Consider the following 27,206-nt stretch of genomic DNA (forward strand, 5'->3'; position numbering starts at 1 on the left):
TCCTCACACTGCCCCTCAACCTTGACCTGCAGGGCTCACCTCTAGCGATGAGCCGGGCTGGCGGCTCAGTTTCCGAGTCTGTTCATTCTCTGGCCTCCCTGGGGAGGCTGCTGATAAAGGTGCTAATTAGGGCCAATTGTTATGGAGGGTTTTGTGCTGCAAACACCTGTCCATTAAGAACTGAACTGGGAACACCAGCATTTTTATACGGGGCACAGCACAGACTCTAACGAAGTGAGGACTTCTCAAGCATTACTGACCTAGGGCCAGAGCTTAGGTAATGCGTTGGGAATGGCAGCTTAAAGACTGCAAAATATTTTAACCAACCATTATTATTGTTATTATTAAGAGAATAATAGGAAAAATAAGTTTTCAAAGATGATGTCCATCCAACTGCTTTGATGATTCCCTTTCTAGGCAGTTGATTTCCTTCTTGACTTCTGCCTTTGAAATGGGCCTTTCATATCTGCTGAGCTATTTTAAGAAAACATGAGTGACTGGGGGCAATATTAAAGAATTCAGAAAAGCAATTGATGTTGACTAATCATTCTGTAAATCTTTAGTGTGGGAGTGCCTGCATCCCCTTCATTTTCTCTGCAGTTAAACTGTGGGGAAAGGTACCAGACTCCATGTGAAAAAAAGGAGCAAAGGGATGGCATTACCTGAACAGAACACTTCAAATGACCAACTGTCTACTCGATGGGGTGTTAAGAGTAGAATATGGCTTAGCTTCTGTGTAGGAACACCGGGTTTCCCAGAATGATAGATGCTCTGAGAACCTGAAGTATTCATTTCGCAGCTGCATTTCAGATAATTGCTTTTCATTCTACTTAGACATAGTTTTTCTTTCCTACAAACCTAGAAACAAAACCTCCCTGAAACTCTGAGTCATTTAGCCCTTTTGTAAGTTCTTCCTTTTACTTGATCTAGTGAGGGAAAGTCAAATAAAAATGCTATTGTAAATAAATGGAAAGTTAAATTGAAGCATCTACGTTGATTAATACAGTGCAGATCGTTTTAAAATAAAAGAATATTTAAATGTGTATGTTTTGGGTTTTTTTTTTTTTCTTTTTCACCAGAAGTGGTTGACTCCAAGCCTTTATTGTCTTTCACCTCCTCCAAGCTGCAATAGAGAGATATTGCAGCTTAGTGTTCTTGACATCAGCAAAGAGGCTGAAAAAACATTATCAGGAAAGAGCCAATCTCCTATAACAGTTAAATAGGACTCACACCAATGATAAAGGTTTGGGTGAAAGATGAAAAACGTGGCTATAGTTGCTTGTAGCAAAACATGTATTTCTGTAACACTTTTGACCCCTGTTTTAAGTGTTTATATTGAATGAATAGTTGCTGCTTTATGTGACTTTGTTGTTGAATGGAGCAGTCTACTTAGCATGAACTTTTTGATGGCCTAGCTTTCTGAAATGATGTACAAAGGTTTCATGGATTATGCATTAGTTCCATTAACTTTCCACTTGAAGATAGCACAGGCAGTGCGTCAGTGCTGGTAAGGACTGAACAGCTTCAAACCCCCTAAACTTTTGCCTATAAATAAATAATTTCAAGTGTCACCTGCAGTAATGTGCCTCATCTAAGTGTAATATATGGTATTGCATCGAATGAGGCAGCTATTAATTCACTTTGGTGACATTCCTTCAATTTCCCTCAAGTCTCCCGTGAAAACTAGGGTATCTCCTCTTAATTACTCTCTAGTGCTTTTATAATCTATGTCAAGTAACACCAGTACCAACACACTCATGTACCTGATCTCTTAGTTCAAATAAAGCCTAGCTCATGCACACAATGTGTGCAAACTTCTGACTTGTGCTCCACTCATTTGGAGGCAACACTCAGTTTTAGACCTGGCCAGAGATAAACTCATATGTGCTTTCTAGAGGAGTAAGACCATGATCTCAAAAGACAATCAGTAACTGGAAAAGCCTTAGAAACAGTGACATCCATGTTTAAATTGCTTTAAAATATCCCCCCCAAAGCTCTGATAGTCACAAAGATAAGTATTATCTTAATATCAGCTCTCTTCTGACTTGTGCAGTGTATGCTGTTACATTTCTGTCTTTTGCTTATTTTTGCTTAAGAGCCCCATGGGAAGTGACCTGCAGCCAGAAAGTTTGGAATACTTTGGGATCTAACTTTCATAAGAAAACTAAAGTTAGAATCTTTTCTGGCCTGCCCATACCCTTTTGCTCTGGCTCCAAAGCAAGGAATCAACTGCTACATCCTTAGTAACTTTCTAGAATTCAATAATATTAATAAAAATGAAGAAAAGTTGCAGAAGAGAAAACTAGAAAAAAAATTGTTTTTTTTCTCCAGAAGTTATAAGTCAGATAGGAATAATAGAGCACAAAGGTATATCCCTCCCTTTGCACAAAGGCAGAGCAGGTCTTACCACTGACGTTCACCTCAAGAATAATCTCAGAGTTTTTTTACCTGTCAGCACCGTATGTATTTTATTGTTGTTCTTGGATCACAAGTTAAATTTTAGAGGAAAATGACACACAGCACTTAGGAAAAGTGCCATGAAATACTGATATTTTCATTAAAGTAAATGGTCTTCAAAAAGATGAGTAGTCTGGTGACAATTAACAGCTATCGTGAAAATTAAGGGAAGCATTAGATGATATAAGTCCTATAAATGCTGATATTGATATTTCTGATGTCTGTTGACAAAAAAAAAGTAATTAATTGTTCTAATAGACAAGGTGATGGAGGCATACACACATACACGGAATAACCCATAGAATTGACAGCCTGAAATGAAAAAGCAACACATACAGGACATGTCCTCTCTTTAAGGACTCATTCTCAATATGAAAGCTGACTGTTGAGGACAAAAGACATAGCACAGATGAAGCAAGGTCAGGAAGGTGAGTAAAAATAAGACAGTTATTATGTCTTTTCTGAAAGCAGAAGCAGATTAGAAAATAGGTCAGAGGGAGTAGGAAAAATGTTATTTGTGTTCTGTCAATTTGCAAAGGACACACATCTGAACAGAGTGAATTTGTAGCAACCTCTTATTTTAGTTCCAGGGAGTAAAGTATTCCTTATTATTTCTTCTTCTTAGTGGTATTACAATAGATTTGTTTTGTTGTTGTTTGTTTTTCTAAAGATTCTTCTACCAAAATCCAAATCCTACCGCGAATGATGCCATACAGTTGAACAACAGGAGAAAGACTGTCATGAAAGGGTCTATATGCAGGGCAGGAAAAATAGGGCATCAACATTAGGATGGAATGGGTTTGTCAGCAGTCATGGGGTGAAACAGGAAACAAAAGTCTGTCGCCGTGTTCCAGACCAGCGCTATATCCAAGAACCACGATATCCAAGAACCACATATGAATATCACAGAATCACAGAATTATAGGGGTTGGAAGGGACCTCTAGAGATCATTGAGTCCAACCCCCCTGCCAAAGCAGGCTCCCTACACCACGTCACACAGGTAGGCGTCCAGGCGGGTCTTGAATATCTCCAGAGAAGGAGACTCCACCACCCCCCTGGGCAGCCTGTTCCAGTGCTCCGTCACCCTCACCGTAAAGAAGTTCTTGCGCACATTCGTGCGGAACTTCCTATGCTGAAGTTTCAGCCCATTGCCCCTAGTCCTGTCCCCACGCACTACTGAAAAGAGACCAGCCTCGCCACTATAGCTCCCACACCTCAGGTATTTATAAACCTGGATCAAGTCCCCTCTCAGCCTTAACAGGCTATAACAGTCACAACATTTTATATTTTTCTCTAATGTCTCAAAATGGCTATCTGGTTGTTGATATGTCTTTAATTGTTTGGGAAATGGAAATTCCTCACCTTGCCCACTTCCTGCTGCCTTATTTTTAATCAGCTTTTCTCAAGTAATAAGTCTTAAGGTCAGTGTGTTGTCTATGGAGCTTCAAGTGAAAGGGAAATAGGTAAAGAAAAGCCATGAGTCTGCTCCTTTTCTGCTCCTGAAATTCAGACAAACCTGTTACAGTTACATCAGAATTCTCAGATGTTCTACCTTTCCAAACATTTACTGATGAACTCAGATCACTTTCCCATTAAGTGATCAGTCATCATTACCCTCTTTTTCAGATACTGAAGATATTCCACAGCATCCCATACTAGAAATATAAACAGACCACTACTGTAACTACTTTTTGTTTAGAACAACCATTGCAGCATAACTGCAGATGCAGCTGACGTACAGCTGCTGATAAGGAACAACAACTTACAGATGAGCTTTAAATCAATGTCTCAATTTAAGGTCATGAGGGCAGCATGCAGTGGAGAAGCAGCTGCTGTCATAATATTCTCTCTTCTTCGAGACAGATACAAAGAGCAGAGACTGTCCAAAAATCACCGTGGGCCCTTCACGCTATTCAGTATGGCATGTTCAAGGAAAGCACCACTGACTGCTTCTGAATGAAAACTGGTGCAAATTCAGTGCACGGAAGAGCCTCTGAGCATCCTACCAGGTAGAGCAGCTGGGATGTGCAATGAAGTCAGGTTTCCTAAACAATGCTGTAAACCTCGCAAGAAAGTCCCCAAATCCACATTTCATTTCTCTGTGTTTAGAGGTGTTTTGATTCAATGCTACCTTTTTTTCCTTTTCTTCCCACTCCATTGGTGTTGCAGAAACATTGGACAGACAAATAAAAGCAACAACTACTTGTAAGAGAGAGATGAAAACTGGGTAGTGAAGAAAAGCTCTCAATACCGTGCCTGTAAAGGTACTTCTAGTGTTAAATGCCCTATTATACACAAGGACATGATTAGAAAAGGCTGAACTAATTTCATTGTTTTGTTGTTTTGTTTTTCTTCCTTACATACTTTTCTTTAAAATGGAGAAAAATCTTTTAGATTCATGTATAAGAAAATGAAAAAAAATTAATGAATTTTATTTTTTATTTTTCCCCTAAAAATATCATGGTTATTATCATTTACTTTTAAATATATATATGTGTGTGTTGAAATTAGAAAGCAAAAATATTTCTGCAGTAACAGATAGAAATATAGTCTGATTCTGAAAGCAGGTTGCATTTTCACTTATTACGTAAGGGAAAGATGAATGCAACTAATTTCTACATACATACAATAATGTAAAAAAAGGTCTTACAATATTATTGTTTAGCGTTCCAGGAATTTCAAACCCACAAGGAAATTTAATTCTCTTTGCTTTTAGGAGCCTGCTGCTTTTTCCACATATTTCTCTTCTAAACGTCTGCTTCATGTTGGGGGAAATGCCCTCTAGAATTATTTTTCCTTAGTTTCAAGTATAGTGGCTGACTGTTATCCCAAATAAGTAACTGATGTGTAATTCATATTCAAAATTAACTTTCTTCAAGCTTATTACCGAAATAATTGCTTTCATTCTTAAGATGTGAGTAATATAAACAAAGCAATTCTATTACTAACCTGCATAGAAGCCAAAAATGTACGTAACTTTCCGTATGCTCATAAAAAAATGCTTTAGTGTTTTAGCACTGTATTTCTAACTGGTATTTATTGTACAATAATGTAAGGAAGACTTTCCAATGTGTTGTTATCTAATGTTGTTGTTATCAGATACATTCATATTAATCTTTTTTTATTATCACAAAAAATAATTCATGAGCTCTCTAGCCTATAATAAAATACTTATTGTAGTTACAAACCTAAATTATTGAACTTCAGCTGTGTAGATTTTGTTTTTAATTTGTATTGCTATCCTTGGCTTCTAACCTCTTCATGCAGGCTTTCAAAGGAGATAATCGAAGCAGCAGAAAACTAATCAAGTTTGCAGCAGTACATGTGTATAAGCACAGCGTTTAGATGGTAACAAGCTTCGTGATTAAAAAGTTGTGATCATAAAATGATTTGTTTCCATTGCAGATACAGCCCTCAGGATAGTTTTCTGAACACAATTATTTATAAGCTTAATATTTGACATAGTGTTGAAATTAATTTTATTCCCCTCAATTCTTACTGGTGTTTAATTTTCACATGACTGTTTTATTGAACCGAGATACAACAATGACACTTTAGAAACTTTAAGGTGGCTGCCTTCCTCTGCACTGGTTTACCCATAAATATTGCAGAGAAATGCGAATAGAAAGTCCTCTAAAATACAAACTGCTCCTGTACAATGAAGTTATTAAAATTGCAGATACACAGCCCTCAGCTTAAGCTCTATAATAACTGTAGCTGTATTCAGCAGCTACAAAGGGACGGTATAATTTCTTTCAGAGGCAAAGACATTCCTGGGTGGAAACGAATGCAGAAAAATTCTCTGGCATAACACAGGGCAGCATATGAAGAGAATCCTAGCAGAGTAGGGAAATTAGTTTCAATACTTGAGGATATTTACCATTATTCTTTACTTTGGTTGGGAACAGCATTTTGTGAAGGACGATGCAGACTGAATAGTTTTCTGGCAACCAGGCAGTTCTCCAGTTTGAAAGAACTACAACAGTTGTGACAGTACAGAGCAAACAGCGCTGTGGCCTGACTGAAAAAAAAACTACTTTTCCTCCAAATTTGAACCTTCATGAGGTGTTGTCTCCAATACCACGTTCGATTGCAACATGCTGCTGATGTATTTCTCACCAAATATTTAGCCTTAGAATCCTTGTCTTTCCCAACAACAAAAAGCACGAGCAATAAAGCAGCCAACTTCATGACTGCCTATGCTCTTAGTATTAGATATGTATCAGAAACATCAACAAGCTTATTAAGTAGGGCAAATGTATCATTTAAACCCTTCCATCACACCTTTTGGTACACCTCAACATCGGGATTTCATCACTTGATGTAAACATTAGGGAAAAAATATTTTCTATGGCAAATAACAAGAGAAAAAGAAAGTAAAAAGAAAAGTAAACAACTAGAACAAGATTTGGACAGAAGATGTAGATTAGAATAAGGAAGGATGTTAAGAAGGTCAGAGGAGTTAAATACTGCTGTTAAATATTTTGCTATTCATGCCTTGAGCCAAACAGGGTGGAATTATGTATAAACATTCTTCCTTTGGCTTAACTGCTCAGCCATTTGACAGGAGGAGTTCTGTCTGCTTTCGAAGGAGGCAAGATGAATGCTGATGGTGACACACAACACCACACACATCTTCTGCTCTTCCTTCTTTCCTGCCCTCCCTCTCTGCGGAACAGTCAGATAACAGCCGATTACAATTGTGGGCACCTGTGAGAAGACACACAGTGAATGCAATTTTCTGGAAACCCGATCAGTGAATGTGTTCCACTGCTTGTGAAAATCTCTTCTTGCTACCATCAAATAGGCAGGGCCAATCACACGAGCCCTGCAATTCATGCAGTTTGGGCAACCTTTTATTTTAATCGATACTTCACTAAAATCAGTGGCTGAAACATCTGGATGGTAGGAATCCCCTCAGCTGAAAATAACCACAGAACTTTACCTACTTCTCACATCCAAGGTGGGATGGTGTTAAGAAATCTGCCTGGAAATCTCACTCCTCTGGCAGCCAGCAAACCAACACTCCTCCCTCCCCCCCTGATCTCCCTGTCTCTTTGGTTACGAGATCCTTTTCTACATCACTGAGACACTGAATATTGAAAAATCATAAAATGCTGTGACACGGCTGGGCAAGCTGTCTACTAATAAAAACAACGTATCAGTGGTTGTGTTCTAGGAAGCAGACTGTTTTCTCAACCTCAATGTTTAACCAAAGAATTCCCAAACCTGAGCATCGCCTTCTGCTGCCGGAGCGGAGATCAGCCTGCTCCTGATTTAAAATGCATGGCTAAGTTTAAAACTTTAGTTAGGGCCAATCTCTGAATAATCCTTTAGGGATTATTGTAATTAAGGGAGTAAATCCTTAGACGCTTCTTAATTTGTGCCCATTTTAAAATCGAGTGCCGCTTCTTACATCACAAAGGGAAGAAGAGGAGGTGAAAATGGCAAAGGTTTAAACATTAACGGCTCTTCCTGTCAGCTCATGCATCTGAGCAATACAAACAGGTGGAATATTTAAAAGCAGAAAGCCATTAAAAAAGCAAAACAAAAAACAAAAACCCCACAGAAATCCCTTCCTCACAAATAAACCAGCGGAAAGCAAGTGAGATTTTAAACATGGAGAGAAGAGTTGATTATAGGAAACGTTCTGTGTGCAGGTACAGCAAATACAACGCAAGGACATACATGTTAAGCTGCCGGGTTGTGGGCCCTTTGCACTGATCCTCATACACCTGCCTGCACAAACCCTCCCTGACAAGAAAGCATCATTCTCCCCTTTAGAATTCCTCCTTAAGAAACCATCAGTGACAGGATTTTCTAAACAACAGCATTTGAAGAGCCTTATTTACCTCTGTGACGGGGAAAGAATTCAGTGGACGACCAGAAGTAAGGAGCAGGCCCGTGAGAGTTTTACTGTACAAGCAGGAGAGAGGTGTTAAAGTTACTCAGGTAGCCATGCACACCAATGAAGCTTCACGATCCATTTGAAAAGGGTTGAGATTCAAGGGAGATGCTATAGCCACGGAACACGTACGGTAGTAACGCGATGCAACAAGATAGCACTGCTGGGTTAACTCACCCTTCAGCAGTGTACAGCTTATATCTCTTCATCACCGATCATTATTTGAAAAGGGCAGTCATTCTCTCTGCTCTCAGTGGTTTTCTAAGCGAGGTAAAGAATAAGGCAGGAAAACCGAAACAGTGCTTACTGGGCTCAGACACCACGCAATTTTGCTGCTAACAATCACAATGCCGGGCAAGATACAGACTTGAATGCCTCTGTTTCTGCATCTGTAAAATGAGAACGTTTACAAATGTTTGCAAAGTAGTTTAGTTAACACTTAAGGAATTATAATTATTATAGGAAGAGGAATGAGAATCGAACAACCTGTGGCATGTGGTGCTGTGTTACACCTCTGTGAGCACAGAACTCTCATGATTCTGTGTGAACTGGAACAGGAACACCACAAACCTTCAAAACAGGTGAGAAATCTCTAGAATGCACGTGAAACACGGCTTCTCATAACCGTCCTGCTATTTAACAGGAAGGTATTCCTTATGGGACTTTATGCCACCTCTATGCAGATGCCATGTGGGTATTTCGAGGCTGTGGGGTATATAGACTGCACCATGCAGTAATAAGGTTTGGTTTTGTTTTTGGAAACTATGGATAGTGAGAGAAAAGGTGGAAATTTTCATCTCTTCAAGAAAATCTAATGCAGAACAAGGTAGGAAATAAAAGTGCATACTGATGTTTTAAGGAAATAGCCTTTAAATCAAAACTAGATGAGACTAAGTGTGTGATTCCCCACTCTTGTTTACAACCATTTGCAAATAACATAGGCTTTCTGCTTTTCCTCCCAAGTATTTCCTTCAAAGCACTGCCCATGCTGGATTACTTGGCAAGCCTTCAGAGGCAGGTGTTCAATGCGTAATTATCTTACAGACTCCATAAGAATGATTGCTCCATGATACACATTTATCTTTAATCTAATATAGCTTACAGAGTTGTTACCCCCCCCCCTTATTTATTTATTTTTTTTTAACCCTGTGACAAATTACACCGTGCTTTATGGAAATGTAACATTTTGTATGAATGTCTGGAGCAGCCATGTTGCATGCTAATGAGCAAGACAAAGTAGCTCCACTCTTATTCGCAACTGGCTCAGACCTTTCCATTAGCAAATTAAAATCTGTTCAAATTTATTTACTAATATATTAGGAGAAGCTTCAGGCTAACCCCTGTTGACCTGTATTATAATAGCAAACAACTGTAGCAGTGAAAATAATTAATAGAATGTATTGCACCTCCTGTTTGTTTCTCGAACGCACCCTGGGGTCAGCTGGATAGTGGGCTTGCCATCTGCATTCTGTTACAAGGCCACATTTACTTAAAAATTATCAATTACATTTTGAAATGACTTCCTTTAATTGAACTCTCCTTATTCAGAGTATCTTCTGTTTTTTAAGCTGTTGAAAGCACACACCTGAAAACCTTTTCCATTTGAAAACCAAGAGGTAACTTTCTGTATTACCCATGTGTTTACCTGGAGCAAATAAGCAACAATAGCTACTAGTTACAGTAGTAAATACCAGGTTAGGGATATTTGGGTTGAAACAACTGCAATGAACTTTCCATTGCTTTATGCTGGGTTTATCCATACATAATACAACGTAAGGAGGAGTTTCCCTAAATATCCTTTCTCCTCACTTGTTTTGATCTATTATTTGTAAAGTATTCTTCAAACTCAGTTGCTGCACCAAGAGCTCATGTTTTGCCCTGTTTCTTTGGAAAATAATCCATATGCGTACCTACCTATCCTCAATGGAACATATGCATGGACTCCAGCTTTGCTGACTGTGTTTGGGGTTCCCCTTCTTTCCTTCTTATCCTATTTGAAAGCATTACAAATGTTGAGAAACTTGATCATGACTGTACTATATTTTATCCCTATGGCAGCTAAATAAACAAGAAAGAAACACAACAAAAATAATGAAAATCAGTGCTGTATTTTTTGTTCAGTAATACCACTGTGAGTAAAACTGGTCTCCACTAAAAATTTGGCATATTACTAAAGTTCGGTATATTCTCATCCAGATAAATGCTGATTGTAATGAGAATGCAACCTGCAGTAAATTGGGGTCTATTTTAGATAGTTTTTAGGAATTATTTCTTTTAGTTCAGAGTGCTGTGGTTTGTTGACCTTCATTGCCCTTCTTCACAAATGACCAGTGCAAATATTTTGTTCTTTCAAGAGTTAATTGAGAGGTCCCAACCCCATTTGTAAAGGAGAAGCAGATTTTAATATGTAGGATAATAAACAAAAATGCTGTGAGGAAAATAGGTGGTTTTCAACTGCATGGACAGCGACTGACTGAAGACTAATTGCCTATCAAGTAAGTGTCAGACACCTGTACATGCTTCTTTTACACTGGTATCAATAGCTACACCAACAGTAAATGCTGTCATATGATGACCACTTCGCAAGACTTAGCTCTGATAGATACAACTTTTAGGAAGAAAACATGCCACTTCAACTGTATACTACCGTTGTATTTCACATGATGAATGCAGGCCTATTGTGTTATTCCATGAATAAGGCTGATCAAGCCTTTTGGGAAAGCTCGCATTTCTTGATAATTCACTTAAATAGCTTTTGAAAAGTTGTTTAAATGCAAACAGCAAATGAGTTTATCTAGCATTCTAGAGTACAGCATTCATACTCACAAGAAAGGAGTTTAAGAATTGTGTCATCATAATTCCTAAGATATGAAACAACAACAAAAAAACGAAACAACAAACCCAAACCTAAAATAACCAGAAAGTCCAGCCTTTTATTTTCCTGTTTCTCCGTATCGCAGCCAACCTCCCAAGCAGCCGGCATTGCGCTATGACGTTTCGCTGTTGACCTCTGGTGGACACATTGGATGATTGCATGCAAGAGCAGCTCAGCAACGAAAGCACAGCAATCTCAAGCTGCCTTAATTCTGCCTCATGACACTGGAATTTAAATTATAGATACTTGACAAGTATAATTAAAATAGCTTAAGCAGTTCAATATTAAAAACAGATCGACTGTTCAAGGTCGGGGGAAATTTGGCACAACACATCTAGAGTAGTGGTTCCCAAACCTTTTAAAATCCATTTGTCTGTCTTTAACACTTATTTGAAAATAAGGAAGAATAAACACAAAACAAACCCTCTTTAGAACCAAGGACATCTCTTAATGAGATTGCCAGATGGGATGGGAGAAGGCAGGTGACGGAATAGATGCACAGATAGGCAAGGCAGGACCTGTCCCTGCATTGCTGAGAGTCGGTATCTAATATATGTAGGTAAGACTTCATGAATACATATACCGTAGTGATGAAAACGATTTCCTGTTTCTGCATCCACGCAGTATAATTCAGTGCTCAGATTTACATGAGAACTCAGCTAAGTACGAGAGTTCTGTGGCAACGGAGTGCAGCCTTGCTGTCAGTACAACTACACTGAGAGAGCCCTCTCGTGGACATGCAGCGCATACCAAAAGCAAAATCGCTTGTGTACATATGTGCATATACTCCTTTCCTGAATTATATCTGCGAAGCTGAAGAAAGCACTACTTGATAGCACGTATTCGCACGATATCAATTTCCATGTTTCCCAATACCGTTTTATCAACTAGAGCACATGGTTTCCTATACCATGCAACGGCACAGCTATGCCAGCAGAGCTCACTAAGTTCAAGCTGATGTTAAAAATCCCACTGCTGCCAGCCAGGTCTGCCCCCCTCCTACCCTCCTCCCCCCCACAATAAAAGGGTAAAGAACAACAAACAATAAAAATCAAAAGGAACACAAGACAAGATGCTCTGCTTCCCTATTAAATAATTCAGCTAACCAGGAAGTAACAATTAGTGGCAAAAGAGACAGCGATGTGGGATGTAATTACTTGGCCCAAGGTCTCATTTGGAGCAGAGAAACCAATAGTGATCTACTGATTTCAGCAGTCTGAGTCAAGTTCTATTGTGTTACCTTATTTACAAGTCTATCTGGACCCTTCCAAAATGGCAAACACAGATAATTATTTACTTCCCATTAGCTATCATTATTATGTTTGAACTTGTTAATTTCTTGAAACAAAGCTTGTGAGGCCCAGCGTTTTGTTCTGAAGGGGAAAGGGGAGAGAAAGAAGATGAGAAATAACAGGAGAAGAGAACAAATTATTTTCAGTGCTGATTAATTCAGCTCCTCCACAGGGAAGATAACCACAGGAAGCTGTTAATAAGAAATCGTTTACTCTGGGAGCTCTACAAGCCCTAACTTCTCATGCTAATGATCACTCAGAGTGCTACCAGAGAGGTCATTTCCCTACTTGAAGATTTGATCACAACGTCTTTGAAGAGGATCACATATTGATTGCTCTTCTTTTTAACTGACACAACAAATCTCGTTTTTCTACATCTTTAGATGAGGGTGTTCTAGTTAGAACTATGCCATACATAAGAGCATTCCCTTCATATCCCATTGACCATAGATATATTACATGAGTACTTAAGCTAAGGCTACTCATACATCTCCCCTCTTTATGGCCACCTCCTGTAAAACTCTGTTCAACTTGCAATCTTTAAGGCACATCTGTACCTTTGCAACACCGGGTTCCCCAACCATTATGCAGCAAACACAAAGTCTTAAAGATTTGAAGAGATAAACTAAACAGTAACATCACATTTCCAGGTTTGACAGATTCCTCTCTTACTTGACATTTGGACATCCATTTCTTCTCCTGTATTTTTTCCCTTATTTGAAAAGCCCTCCATTCATTTTGTAATCTTTCCTCCTCTTGGGCTTTAAAACTAAAATCTAACATTGGTTAAGACCTGAAGAGATATGATAATAGAGAAAACAGGAAGAACCAGCTGTGTTCAATGGTCCTTACTGCTCAAACATAGGGGAGGCCTTACAGGGTTTCTGGACTACTTCATGAACTGATGCTCAATTATTTACTTTGATGAGGCTCTGAAAATTGTTGCATCTGTCTTACAATATCCAACATTTTTTCAGCATGATACAAATGACGCAACAAAAAAATTGCCCCCCTTTGAATTTACAGATTACTTATTGGTAGACAGTGGGTTTGTGATCCTACAGCAACAGTTATGACAAAAGTCCTCCAGTTCTTCTTTGTGATGCAGCAAACGTTCAACCAACATGATAGTGCATTAGTGAAGACATTATAAAGACACAAGAGGCAAAGAGATGTCTGTCATTGACTGTGTTGATTGTTCAATTTTAAAAGACGCAATGACATAAACCTGTTCAAGGGTAAGTTGACATGCATTTTTAGCAGTTCACCCATCAACACACTCTACCAAGCCATCTACAAAACACACTCAAAAACAGATGAAAAAAGAGAACCTACTGATTGATCAGGCATAAAATAATATCTGAAATGATGAGTGTTAAGGATTTCCTTACCACTCCAGCTTCCAACCCTTAGGCTTCTTTGAAAAATAGAATTTACTTAAAAGGGATTATCAGATGAAATATTAAATGTCTGACTTCCTTGATGAGTGTGATAGCAAGGAAAAGAACTGAACTTCATCCTGTGTAAATCACAGCTAGCACCACCAAGGTAAAAGTAATAGAGAACATTAGAGGACCAGAATTCCTAGAAGGCTTTTAGACTTCTTTTTTTAAAGACTTCTCAAATCATTGCAATTTCTAATAAAAATTGCAGTGTTATTAAATGAAGCAGTATTCTACAAGCGAGATGGAGCAGGTTGACAGAACGGAACACTCTGCATTTTGACATCAAAAGTAGTCAGATTTTCAAAACAGCTTAAAGTCCTGGATGCCTTTTGAGGACAAATCCTGTTTTGTTTCAAATCCTGAAAATGGACCATAAAATGCTATAGTAGGATGAAGAGGGTCAATGGTCATAAAGCATATGAAAAAATTCACTTTGCTACAGAATTCATGTATGATTCTGGACTGAACAGAATTTCTGTTCCATACCATTTCAAAACATTCTTTTACAAACATACAGTGTAAGAGAGTGCACTGACTTTATACTGGCATTGCATTATGTGTATACATTCAAATTAATAAACATTCTACTTTTCTTTAAAAAAAGACATCAGAACTTGTAGTTATTTCAATGTCTTACTTCCAAATATTTTTACTTTTTCTTGGATATTTATCTTGAAGATATTGAAAAACTGTTAGAAGATCTGTATGTTTTTCTTCCTTTCCCCCTTACATCCCTTCTTCGGGAGAACAGGTCTTTAATTCTTTCAAAGGAACATTTATTCAATTTTCTCAATAAGCAAATTAATGAGGGGTGCCAAGAAGTGATACAAATTTATCTTTTTTATTTTTATTTTTTTATTTTTTGAGAATTTGAAAGGTAAATGTAGAGATACTTCATTAAATATCATTATGAAATGAAGGCTGGATACATAAGTCATATTCAATCATCTAAAGACTTAATCCCTTTGATCCTGAAGTATCAGGATGTATGAAAATCTTAGAAACAAAATGAATTTTCTTGTCAGATATTTTCATACATATTAGGAGCAAGTAAAATCCATATTCCTGTAGCCTTGACCATTGTAAAGAAAAGGTTTTGCTGGAACCTTTGATTAAGAAGGTTACTGTATCTGGTTATGTGGGGGAGTTAGACAATCTGACATTTCTAACACCATCTTTTAAATAAGGCTCCCCATGTTTCACTTGTAAAGGCTACCCTACCCACCTTCTTTTTCTTTTCCTAGACATATTTTACTTGACATGTATTCAAGCATGCCTTCCCCCTTGCTTTATTTTTGTAAAGTACGTTTGCTAATCACATTCGGAATGACCTCAGACTCAACTCTGATGCAGAAAAATGTAGTATGGTCAAGAATACAAAAATTTGGAGTATTATTAATTCAGAACAGAAGCGTTAAGACTACAGCAGCATAGAAAAGTCTTACAGTATAGTCTTCATCTAATGGAACAGGACAAAAATACCTATTACGTTCCTTTGAGTTCTCAAGGCTCCCAGACTTGATCAGAAGTATTCAGCTATGTTAGAATTTCCTTCTGCTTCAGGTATACTCTTGGTAGGAACTAATGCCTGGCCAAACTCTTTACTAACCCTACAGCACAGAAGTGGTAGCTTGGAAGAGATCCAGTTTTGCACACTTAGTCACAGCCAATTTCTTTGGAAGTTGCTGGCAAATATAAAGATGCTGTTCAGACTAACTCACTCTTATGCAAAGCTGGCCTAGCATAGCCAGTATAAATCCCAACTTAGGAGAACATGGCTTTATTCAGACAATCCTATTACAGGTGATATGCATATTCTGTATTAACAAGGAACATTCCATAGCGAACCATAAATTTAACTACACCTTTTGAAAATCTTCACGTGTTGCTTTTACCTTTTTCTTTTTGCTCAGTGTTTTATTAAACGAAAGTTCTGCATCAATGTGACAAGTTTATCTAACTTTTATCAGAACTGAATCAGTCTTGTTACTGGTAACTTTGGATAAAGACCCACGTGGATTAATTCCAAGGAGAATTTAAAAGTATTGATCAGTTAGCAAAGGGATTACCATGTCCTGTGCTTAAAACATCCAAACTCATCTGGATCATCCAAATGCTCATTTGCCACTCTCCCTTAGAAGAAGCTGTTGCTAAGCTTAACATAATCTGCCATTACTTTTTATCCATCTCCTCTAACAAATGACATGGCACCTCTATGACAGTTTGAGATTGATTACATGCCACCTTTGCTGAAATCTTATTTGGGGAATATGACTTCATTTTGTGATAAGTAACATAAAAAATTGGGAAAGTTTTCTCCAGTGGACTGATCTTATGAAGAAGATATTAGACTCTAAGTTCTGCATGAAGCTTCTGTCAGCCTGGGAGCTGACGCTGCCTGCAAGTTCTACAGTGAAAGCCTGTTAGAAGGAGGCACAATGACAGTCAGGATTACCAGCTCATGGACCATGGAACATCTATCACTCCAGAAATTCTAAAGAGATCAGAACATGACTGCAATTTTCATTTGCTATATCATTCTCTGCAGTCTTTCAGTGAAACGTTTTCATTGCAGGGTAGCTTCAGACAATTAAATTCACTTCCCTCTTTTTCTTGAAGTCTATACTACTATCCCATGTGTGCTAGAAAAGATGTCAACAGTTGCTGCCTCTTGTCTACAGTGTTTACCTAGTGAATTATAGAATTACTCTAGTTGGAACAGACCTCAAAGATCACCAAGTCCAACTGCAGCCTAACCACAGTACCCTAACAACCCTCTGCTAAATCACATCTCTGAGTACCACATCTTAAACACATCCAGGGATGGTGACTCAGCCACCTCCCTGGGGAGACTATTCCAGTGCTTAACAACCGTTTCTGTAAAGAAGTGTTTCCTAACGTCCAACCAAAACTTAACTTGATGCAACTTGAAGACATTTCCCCTCATCCTGTCACCAGTGAGAAGAGACTTGCCCTGCTCTCACTGTAAGCACCTTTCAGATATTGGAAGAGAGCAATAAGATGACTTCCCTAGTCCTGCTCACCACACCTTTCCTGATGCAAGCCAGGATGCCACTGGCCTTCTTGGCCACCTGGGCACACTGCTGGCTCACGTTCAACCAACTGTTCATCAGCACACCAAGGTCTCTTTCCATCAGGCAGTTTTCCAATCACACCTCCCCAAGCCTGTAGGGTTGCCCGGGGTTGTCGTGATTAAAATGCAGGACCCGACACTTGGCCCTATTGAAACACATGCTGTTAACCTTGGCCTATTGACCCAGTCTATCCAGGTCCCTCTGTAGTGCCCTTCTTCCCTCAGGCAGATCAACACTCCCTCCCAACTTGATGTCATCTGCAAACTTAAGAATAAGCTTTAGTATTTCCAGGGCAGGATTAAATTCACAGTATCCCACAAATTCACAAACATATAAGAAATCCAGAAGACATAAAGAACGGCGATAGGTCAAATACTTACTGTATTAAAGTTTCTGATCTGAAATGTTCTCAACTTCTCACTGATTTCAGGTGAAAAGTAAAGAATTAATAGGAATTTTAGGTATGAACACTTTCTGAACAATAGTTCCCCTGGGTGCATGTAAATTGCAGTCAGTTAAGGACTCTGGTATGCAAGAACAGTACAAATCCAGGACTTCTCTAGGCTGTCAGAGGTACACGCATTGTACACAACCATAATTTTCAGCTCTTCTTTCTTACTAGCTAGATTTAATTTATTTGAAATGAAGATGATGGAAAATAATGAACATCTCCTTATATTCCATTTCACCAGCTCCAGAGCGCCACTCAGTAGTTTACTTGAACAGGAGCCTATTCAGCGTAATTTTGATTCCAAATCACCCAGGTACCGATATGAGACATGTAGTTTGATTCAGTGAGGGTTGCTGCTGGGTTTAAGTACATCTATGTATGTTACCCTAAACTTTTTGTAGCTGGTGATCCAAAATGTACCCCAAGCACTAGATCTGGTTAATACATTCTCTGAATAACACAATACAATGAAGCCAGGCACAGGAAAATTATTTTCCTCACAATCAGAAATCAAATTCTCATACCAAAATAGAAATGGAAGGAAAAAAAAAGGGGGGGGGGAACAGGGGGAGGGGGGGGGGCAAAAAAAGCCTTAGATATGTATCAAATATACTTTGGCCCTTCTCTATCATTCCATATTAGATGGTTTAGTCTCTTATTTCTATGTGTTTTTTCTGGGTTGCATATGCCCTTCTTTGACCATATGAAGCACTTCCTGTCAGAAATTTAGGAAGGTCCTGTTGTCAAGGAGAATTGATTTGTTTTCCCCTCTCTGCTTATGAAGCCACACTTGCACCCTGCTAAGCTTCTGTGGAGCTACATATTTGATCATCACAGCTCAGAAAGTTTGCTGTAGTGGAGATCTCAAGTCAAAGGCGCTTTATAGGGGCAGATCCAAACTGTATGCTTTTAAATGCTGCTTCTACAACATGGGTTTGAAAGCAGGAGTACACTGTATATGCATCACTGATTAGCAGTAGTGAAAGAAGTTGCATTTTCCAACTAGCACAGAAGTTGATATTCACCCTTCCTTCTCTTACATGGCATAGTACTTTTGCTAGAGATTATACTTAATTTTTACTATCTTATTTTTATTTGAACAGCGCTAATGTTTGGTTTCCATACAACACAGTGATGCAATATTTTGCACTGCCTGCTGTAGAAATATTTTTCTACTTCCCAGAATTATTTTGGCCAAAGATTACATTGCTCTTAGCTAATTATTCATACACTCAAACATTTTGCTTAAGATACGCCCCAGGTGATGAGCTGTTTTAGAACAGTTTTCTAAAGTACCCTTCATCCTCCTGCTTGCAATCTACCTTACATTAATGTTGTCACAGGAATAAAAAATAAAGGAGTAACAAAGGAACCAACAACACAGCCAACATTGCTGCAGGTGTATGAGAAGAGAGGCATTCCTCTAAAGGAATAAGAATATTCTTTACACGATGGCAAAAGATATTACTAAATAAAATTTAATTTTTAATTTAAAGTGACTGTAATATGTCATATTGCTACCAAGAGAAGTGCGATAATTCTCAGGTGTGCCACTAGATGGCAAGTTATGATTATATTAGGTACCTTGTACCCACAACGGTAGCGAGGCAGTCGGTAGGAACAATCAATTTACAATCACCAGGATGGGAAAGAGGCATTTTCAGGAGCCATTTATGAAAGCTGCTGTTCATTTGTCAAGACTGAAAATAGTTTTAAAATCATTTTCTTTCACTGCCTTCAATCTTGGTAGTGCTTTCTCACATACAAGGGCCATCTTCCTCAGGAGGTTGTTTAAAGGGACAAAGTAAATAAAATTGAGTGCTCCCTCCATTTCTTAAATATATTCTACATAGTTTGAAAATTAGAACATAATTAACATACATTTCATTCTTTCTGTGGAAGAACCCCTGAGTCAAATTCTAGAGACTGGCAACTGCATACAAGTGTAGGAACGCAAGAATAATACTACCTCCCTATTGCTACCCCTTGTCTGGCAAGAAACTGATTCTTATACCATCACTATTGCCAGTGAAGTAAATCTGTGAACTTTTGGCCACTATTGGCATGATCCACAGGGTAAAATGCTTAACAATTTAAGAGAAACATACCATAAAACTATGACATAATATAAGTACTGTTCCCCCCCCCCCCCCCCCCCACATCCAGTTTGATTGAACTAATATTTCAGCAGCAAAATCAGAAGAATGATTTTCATTTCTTATTTTAAAACCTTACTTGTCTCCTTGAGGATGTTTATTGAAGCGGAAATCAGGAAGATGGATACAGAGAGGCAGCAATAAGTCAAACAGTAGGTTTTCCTGCATAAAACAAATCTATACTAAATGCTTCTCTACTGCTTGTGTGTTAAAATCAGAACTAAACAAATGTCTTCTTTACTGAATCACTTGTAGCCATGTTTACCTGTAGCAAGAGACAAGCAGTGCTCCCAAATCACAATTAACTAATCATACAGTTATTCAATATTTACAGTGAGGTGACGATCAGGTTCAGAACATACAACTTGCACAAGCTGCTCTAAAACAGAAATCACCTCCACACATTTCATACCTACTATGTTTGTAGGCACTGAGGTTTCTGTTCCACCAACATAAAGAAGGACATTGCTCTTCTCCTCTATTACCTCAAATTCCTGTACAATCTGACATCTTCAGTGATTCCAGATGGCAGAGCATTACCATCCATATTGTTGATCACTTTCAGAGATTCTGAAGTTTTTCTTCCTGCTGTGATGTTTCTGAAAACTTCAGTGAACTGATTGTTTTTGGGCACTTCACACACTGACAGTCTGTCTGCCTATTCATCACTAGGATTAAATATAGCCACATTAACAAACCCATGTTTCTCTCTATTTATAGATATTATGAATCCTCCAAAAAGTTAACCAAATTTTATTGTACAAAGAAACATGCAGAAACTGTTTAACACATAGGGATGTTCTACTTAACTACTGGAACTACTACACTGCAGAAAATGGCAGTTTGAGAATCACCCCTGAAAGCTATGTGCCATGAAGCATAGACCACATTTCTGTGCAATAACCTATGAAAAATAGCTGTGCATGTTAAAAAGGCATGTATATGGGAGGGATACATAAATTAAATAAATAACATTCAACAATGAAGCCAATCTATGAAGATCAAAACTACAAATGAAGTTGAACATAAAAGATAAAAACTTAACAATGAGGTAAGTAAAGCTAAGACAAGATGCCTGCAAAGGAATTTAAGGATGAATACACATATCATTTCCCAGGCAAGTCCAGAGAAGGTAGTAATGGAAAACAGTATATCACGTTAATTTACTTCAATGGCCGTTAATGATATCTCAGAGAAGAACCAACTGTACTTAATAAGTAAATAATGAATGGAAGCAATGATACAAATAATTTTCAGCTGAGAAACTGAAATCTCTCTCTGATTCAGATTGATCAATATAACTCCATTATGCTCCAATGCTTCTAAATTTGAAAGGCTCATTTCAGTTTCTAACTATTCAAGAACTTACTAAAAACAACAAATTCCTACAGCAGAACCTGAATTTCACAATCAGTTATCAGACAACGCAGGGCCAAGTTACTCTCAAAAACTCAAAGGGAAATGCTGGCAGCATAGGATGAAGTACAGTCCAATTATGAAGATGCTTAACTAGTACCTGACAAATGCATTCAGGGCTTTGTTCTGAGACTTTCATGGGTTCTGGTGCCCAAATCCTTCACCCATGGGATAGAAGAGGCTTTACACTGTTTTATCCAAAGGTCCTCAAATCCCACTACTGAAAAGAAAGGCAAGGAAGGAGAGAGGACATACAAAACACGTATATGTGAAATCTAGGAATGAAGAATGAAATCCCAGTTGCATTAAAGATTAAGGAAATGTTGCAATCAGCTCAAAGGCTTTCAGGATTGTGTTTGTCCATAGTGCAAACAACCCCTTGTCAAAGTTTATCCCTACCCATATCTGCTACATCCTCAAATTACTTCTATGCATCAAGTCTATCAGGATGCATTAGTCTGTAATGCTGAGAAAACCCTTCAAACTGCTCAAGCCTTATTCCTCTAATAAGGAACATCTTCTGCACCTGGTGAATTTGAGTGACAGAGAGAATCATGCTACAGTGCATCTGTTCAAGGATATTTAGATTGTTTATATTCAACCTTCCTTCTTACAGCAACATTTAAATGACTTGGTGCCAGAAGGTAAAGACAAGCCCTCTATAACAGGGACAAGCAGCAATACCCTCCCTGCTGAGAGCCCTCACTGAGGGCACTTCTGTACTAGATTACAGGACATCATTAATGATACCACTCCTTCAGTAGAACCCCACTGCTGTTAGTAAGCCAGCCAAAGAGAAGTAATTCAGCAGAGCCATACTGGAATGCAGTCTTTGGTTTGGAAAAATAGTGGTGTTCTCCTGGCCTCATTCAAAACCATCATAACTGTCAATTCAGTGTCAACAGCTCCAGGATTTTTGGTAAGTTCTTCACTTCAGCTGCCTTAAAACATCAACTGCTCGCAGGAAGTTGAGTTGTCAGAGGTCTCTAGCTTATTACAAGGAGATAGGACTGATAAGTTTCACAGAGTACATAGTCTAAATTGCTAAAGAAAATAGAATTATTATTCACACTCTGCTAATCCCTTGCTTCCTTGAATTTTGGCTTCTACCTAAAGCATGAAGTGCTGAATATTTATGTGTATGAATTTATAATATACATACACAGAAATTACCACAGGGAAGCCTTTTCTTCCCCTCTCACCGCAGAGATCTGAATAAAATGCAGATAGGTTTAACTAAATCACTTCTCTCTGCTTATACACTATATTCCAACATATACCAGAACCAACTCTCATTCTGATGACCATCAGAACACTGGCACAAACCTGATCCAAAGGGGAATTAAAGTTACCTTTGTTGTGCTCTTTCAACACTAGAGTCTATCAGGGGCCTTCTCTCTAATAAATTGTGTTTATTTGAAAACTTGACAGTGGTTGCATTGCTGTCAAAAATGAGAAATTCCAACCCCATAATTACAGACTTGATTCAGGTTTTTGCCATTTTCACTGTTGTCAACACTAAGGATAAACCTCATCCAAATAAGCCGACCCATTTTCCACTATAGGACTTGAGTTGTCTAAGAAGATTTATGTGTGTTTTGTGGATGCATCTATTACAGTTCTATCTTAAGATGTGGCATTTACTCAGTAATTGCTATACAAAAAATTTGATAACGTTCAGCTCTGACCTTTTTTGTTTATGTCATTCAAATCAAGTACACAATTCAAGTATCAATTATCGGCTTGCTTTAAAATAGTCTAGTTCTGTAGAAAAAAATTGTCTACATATGAAGCAAGAATGTATAAATTAGTAAATGCAAAATATGAAAAATAACTTGCACACTGATATCCTTAACAAAAAAAAAAAAAAAAAAAAAGAAAAATCTAGGAACAAAGGTATTTTTCATCAATAAAAACAATATGTCAACTACAATGCAGGCTGGGACTCTATGCATGCCATTTTTCAGAAGGATTCATCGTGGCTAGTTAATACAGCTGATAAGTATAATGTAATAACCATGACACCTTTCTGTTTTAGTCAACTGCATTTCCTCCTTTTTCAGTAAAATGGAAACTTATGGTATGTGTTAATTAGGCCATACATATACCACTTCATAGAACAACTCATGTTGCAAAACCAAAATATACTGGAAATAACATATGAAGAAAATGACTCCCAGATCCTACATTGGTGGCTAGAGTGAGAAGTGCAAAACATGTCTCAGAACTTATTGCCATACATACATTTTTTTTTTTTTTTACATGTACGATACTCTGTACTCTTCTCATTTCTAAATTAATTGTTAGTAATTTTATTTATTTAGAAAACTATTCAAGTTTTATGTATAGATTATATACAATGTGTCACTACATTTAAGCTTTTTGTGATTAAAAGACACTTAATCCCAGAATTAACTCCCTCAAGACCACAAACATTAGAATTTGAATAGAATATGTGGGCACTAAACTTGTTTGAAGGCACTAAACTTCCAACCCTGAAAAAACACCTCACTTTTTATTTAAATTAAACTTTCATGGATTTAAAATCCAATTTAAATATTCATGACAAATGTGCTTCTTATTTAGGGAGAAATGCATGCATTAGAAGGCATGCTGATTAAATTTAATGTAGTTTTAGTGGAAACAGGTAAACACTTGATTAGTGGGCAGCAAGAATCTGTTTTAATTTACATTAAAGCTGCCTCTTCTCTTTGAACTCAGGGTCTTGCTCATTCAAATTTGTGTTGCTTCACATAAATAATTTTAGTATTGTTATGCTATCACTAATGACATTCTGCAAAATCTTATCACATATTTCCACACAGGGTTTATAACTTTAATACTAAAATGTTAAATGCAAAACAGAGAAGAAGAGAGTTGTATGTTTTTTTTTTTTTTTTTGCTACATAGCTCATTTATAAAATCATTCATCTTAAACTATCAGTGACTGCTCACCTGGAATTCTTGGTTTAGCAATATCTCTTGATTTTGCACAAGCTTGCAGATAGCAGACATTTAATAACAACTAATTCCTGAACATGCCACTTTTCAGTCACAAACATGCTGTATGTGAACCACGTATTTGGTCAGCAATCCACCTGAGGTTCTTGAGAAAAGAAAATAAGGAAGATGCCATATTTACTAGTTGGGAATAGTCTGGAAATGTTTCCTCACCATTTGCAATTCCCAAGCTTGATTACTGCTCACAGTCCTTCAAAACACTTCCATCAGCTCGCCGCGGAGCAAAGCACATGCTGCCCTCGCACTGCCGTGGTTTGACTCGTACATCAGGTACTCTTCTCTCTCTTATTTGCAATGGTTATATTTAGTCAATTACCGTTCCTCTTTAAATCGTTGCCATTGTGTTTTCTCGTTGTTAGAACTATCTGCTTGCTCTCTGCCCTTCCCCCTCTCCCGGGCCGGCCCGGTGGCGCAGCAAACTCCTTCCTTTTTTTCCTTTGCTCCTTTAGCTCTCCTTTCTTTGTTTACCCCGTGGCCTGTGCCCCTCTGTCACTGACTTATATCTAGGGATAACCCCGTGGCAATGTTTTTGCCTAAGGGAAGAAAGCATGACCAGTCATACCTTCAAGCTAATCAAACTTGCATTTCAGGCTTTGAAGTGATGGGTATACACACTTCTTTTCGAGAACTTGATTATAGAAGTTGAAGGATTTCATTAAAAATAGCTCTATAGAAACAGAGCTTGTTCTATCTATAATAGCTCTGATCTTTCTGTGATAATGGAAATATAATAAACCCAATTAACAGTCATCTAATGGTAGTTTCTAAATGGCATCAATCAAGTACAAAAGGATATCTAGCTGGCTACCCCTTTTAAGAACATACAGCGTTACCATCACCTTCATGTCCACAGGCATAATTTATATTTCATTTCACAAAAGACTAAAACCGTGGGAGGAGAATTAGCACGTTCAAAGGGTTTGATAGTTGTTATGGTACAGCTCGACGATGCAGGTGTTACAGTGGCATTTCAGAGTCAGAAGCGATAACATACTCATGCATAGGCATGCAGAGCTTCCGGGAGGAAATGTTATCAAGACCCTGTAATACCCAACTGATGCTTTATTAATGCTTGGTGTCACATTTTCTTGAAGTTTAAGTTTGATTTTCATCATCTTTCTTAGCTCTTGGGGCTTACTTTGTTTAGAAATACTTGCACCACACTGTAAAAGCAAATCATCCAGTAATGCACAGAAGAATAGAAAGCCTTCCACATACTTTGGTACTGTGACTGTTATAGCTGTTAAGGGGTGGAGTTAAAATAGAAGAATGAGAGTTTGAAATTGCTGAGTGATCCATGAAGAAAACCCTATTTCAGTGCAAACCTCACGTGATTTTCATACCTACCTGTACTTTTGTTCCTATCTAGACATTTTTTCATACAGTATCAAAGGGTCTTTGCTAGGGTATTCTCTTTTGGGGAATTATGGCCCATTTGAGATGCCTACTGAATAAAATCAGGTCAAGGAACAAACTTCTGTATTTTCAAACAAATCAAGCAGAAGCACATGCTCAGTGCCTGCATAACAAGACATGAGAGAAAACACATGCAACACTCGTCTTACTTTCACATTGATGCAAGGCATCAGTGCAGTGCCATGGGAACAGAAAGTTTATTACGATGGCTGTACTGAAATACCCACTGAGAAAGGATAAGAAGCATAAAACATCAGCTAAGGAAGTCTGGCTCTTGGATGAGTATTACCAAATGCAGCACAGCACCACAAAGCACAATGCATGCAGCTCTGCCTCACTTACTGTGATCACCTCGTACTGAAAACAGACTTGTCTCACAGCAAAGCCACAGCAAGCATGGCTGCTGACATTGCAGCAAGGAAAACCAGGCAGAGAGAAGTGAGGTGGGAACTGAGCTTACCTTTATGTTCAAAATTTTCTCATGGATTGGCATGAAGAAAAAACATCAGAAAAATATTGCTGTCATAAAGAGAGAGATGAGGAAGTCTCCTGTATGTTTTGAATCTAGGAAATTCTTTCAGAAATGATCATTGTGATCCTCTTGTTTCCTGAAGAAAGTCTTAAGCTTTTCTTGAAATAGAGTTCTGAGATCACTCATTTTTAATGATTGCAGCCTACATTCAGTATATATACCTGAGCAACCTGTTAATTGCATGCTTTTCCATTCACATCAAGCATTTCCAAAGGCCCAGTGGAAGATTTCTTAGGACTAGATTCCATTAGACTAACACACAGTGAGGCAGTACCGGGCAGATCAAGATTCTTCCTAGTTTTAGTTGTCCACTCAAAACATTCGCTTCATATATCTTTTTAATCCCACACAAAGAACAGACTCCATGAATCTTTAGACAACCAGAATATATATCTAGATAAATGGTTTTGAAGCATATTATGAAAGTCATTTGAAAATAGTCCTATTTTGTTTGGATTGTAATTTGTATAAGTAAACATCCTGAAAAAAGCTCTAGTTTAACACTGTATAGTTACAATGCAATGGATAGACAGGCAGCAAAATCTTAGGTTGCAACAAATGAGGGTAAGCCCAAATTCAGCAGCTGTAGACACAGAAACAAAGGGAAGGAGAAAAGGAAATCTGCTTACCCTTTGAATGCCTCAAATAGGCAGGAATTTCCAGAAAGGCACCCTTACTTCCATTGCCAACCCTTAAATGAGGTCTGGGAAGGGGTAGATCCTGGCTCCACACCTTCTGGTCACTCAGGTACATTGCATGCAGCTGAGCTCCCCTGGGTTGGCCCTGCCTTTCCACCAGGTGCTCAATCACTGCTTCAAGCTGTGACTTAGCATTTCTGCTACAAATATTATCAGATTTAACTGAATAAACTTCAAGTATATTTTCAGGATGGCCTTCCCTTCCTCCTTTTGAACTGCAGACTCAAAGTAAATACTTAAACTTATCTTTACATCTTCTGAGACATAGTAATGCATTTCAATCCTCATTTATATTAAAATTTACTTCTAATAAAATTCCTTCAGTTGCTTCTCTCTTACTAATCTGAAAACAGAGAGGGTATCAGAATTTGCTTTTGAAGAAGACCTTGTGAATATTTGCAGAGGTACAGTTTTACATATTTTTCTACAAGTGAAAAGAAAAGGTT

The 27,206-nt window shown here is 38.0% G+C and overlaps 1 long non-coding RNA gene across 1 annotated transcript; it reads right to left on the reverse strand.

The window, feature by feature from the left end:
- Positions 1–5,501: 5,501 nt before the first annotated feature.
- LOC140251928 (uncharacterized) lies at positions 5,502–26,723 on the reverse strand. The gene is made up of 4 exons (XR_011903491.1): positions 26,692–26,723; positions 8,671–8,752; positions 8,311–8,374; positions 5,502–7,168 (listed from the first exon to the last, which is right to left on the reverse strand). It is a non-coding gene; the product is annotated as an uncharacterized lncRNA (long non-coding RNA).
- Positions 26,724–27,206: the final 483 nt, after the last annotated feature.

The sequence above is a fragment of the Excalfactoria chinensis genome, chromosome 4 (assembly GCF_039878825.1).
Source record: "Excalfactoria chinensis isolate bCotChi1 chromosome 4, bCotChi1.hap2, whole genome shotgun sequence".
NCBI lineage: Eukaryota > Metazoa > Chordata > Aves > Galliformes > Phasianidae > Excalfactoria > Excalfactoria chinensis.